This window comes from Tupaia chinensis, unplaced genomic scaffold (genome assembly GCF_000334495.1).
Source record: "Tupaia chinensis unplaced genomic scaffold, TupChi_1.0 Scaffold000335_1, whole genome shotgun sequence".
Taxonomy (NCBI): Eukaryota; Metazoa; Chordata; class Mammalia; order Scandentia; family Tupaiidae; genus Tupaia; species Tupaia belangeri.
The window spans coordinates 1391438-1393080 of NW_006159829.1; positions in this window are offsets into that span (position 1 = coordinate 1391438).

Consider the following 1643-nt stretch of genomic DNA (forward strand, 5'->3'; position numbering starts at 1 on the left):
AGAGGCTGTCCCAGATGCTGCTCTTGACACGGGCAGCTGCACCTCCTGGCGGCCCCTCTAGCTCCTACGGAGGACCCTTTCCTGGGCTGGAGAGAACGTGCTTGGTGGCGCGCACTGGCCGCGAACCCCCCCCCCCACGCGCCCTGACCCAAAGGCTCTTGGGCACCCACTGGCTGGCCTCCCCGGCCCGGCCCGACCCCAGCCTCCAGGCAGCACCTTCTCATTCTTCCTCAGGTCCATTGGCAGCCCAGGGCCGGGGCTGGGCGGTCCCCGCTCCACCCTGAGGGGCTGTGGGGGAGCTGTGCCTTCTGAGCCTCTGAAGCGGGTGTGACAGGCCCACTCTCTCCAGGGGCGGGCCTGTGCAAGGGCAGCGGTCCGCTTGGTGCGCCCAGAGCACGCGGCTCTCGACATGCAGTGGGACTAAGGCCAGGCGCTGTGTGGCTGGAGGCCCTGGGAAGCGCGGTCCCCGAGGGCCTTGTGAGTTGGAACCCTGGTGTGCAGCCCAGCCTGGCAGCTGACGAGTGCTCCCTGGACACTGTAGGCAGGGGCTCGCTGCCTGGACGTGCTGTCTCCCCATGGGCTGTGTCCCCGGATTCCTGGCTGTGAGGACAGTCACGCTGCGGTATACCCTAGGACCACACTTAGCTGGAGCTGTCCTGCATCCCCGCCCTCAGTTCCTCTGCTCTAACCACAGGGAAGCAGGGGCCTGGGCAGGTCCAGAGGGTGGGAGGTAGGGAGGCCCAGCCAGAGAGCAGGGCTCACTGTGGGCTCTGGCCCCTCCCATGGTGGGCTGTGCCAAGGCCCAACCAGCCACGTCTCATGGCCCTTGCCTGGATGGCAGCTCTCCCACGCTTCAGCCAGGCCTGACGCTGCCTCTGGGATCTGTTCTGCTCTCAGCACTGCTCAGCACCTGTGTGCCCCCTGGCTGGGCCCCGCAAGGGTGCAGCACATTTAGTGCAAGTCCCCCTGGTCCTGGAAGGCCACTCAGGGTGCTGTCCCCAGGCCATGGTGTGTCAGTGCCTCACTCCGTGTGTCCAGAGCCAGCTGCTCCTGGCCCAGCTCAGGAGGCGGCTCAGCTCCTGGCGGCTGCGTGGGCGCAGGGCTGCAGGATGGGGCGCGAGCTCGGCCCTGCTCCCAGGGGCTGTGTGGGGGGGGCTGCTGCATGTGGACTCCTCCCCTCCTTGCAGGGCAGCTTCAGCCCAGATGAGGGGCGGGAGAGGAGCTGGATGCATGCCAAGTGGCTGAGCCCTCCCCAAGACCTGCCCACCTCTGCTCATCAGGGGCCCTGTCATCTCCGCCAGGCTCGGCCCCAGTGCCGCCTCTTCTCTTCAAGTTGTTGGGAAGAGCCCTGGTGCTCTCAGGTGGGGGAGAGGGAGAGGAGGCGGAAGGGCCAGCTCCGTAGAGTGGCTGAGCACCGGTCCTCTACCCGCCCTCCGGCTGGGCCCGTGCGCTCTCCTCGGCACTCTCCGCTCCAGCCCAGGTCTCATGCGGGGTTCCCGTGGATCCCTGGGGGCACCTTCACCGGCCTCTGTTGGATGGAGGTGCTGGGAGGAGAGTAGGTGGGACACAGGCCCAGCCTCAGGTCGCACAAGGGGGCCCTGGGCTAGCCAGCCGCAGGCCAGGCCCGGGGGCGGGGGGGGATG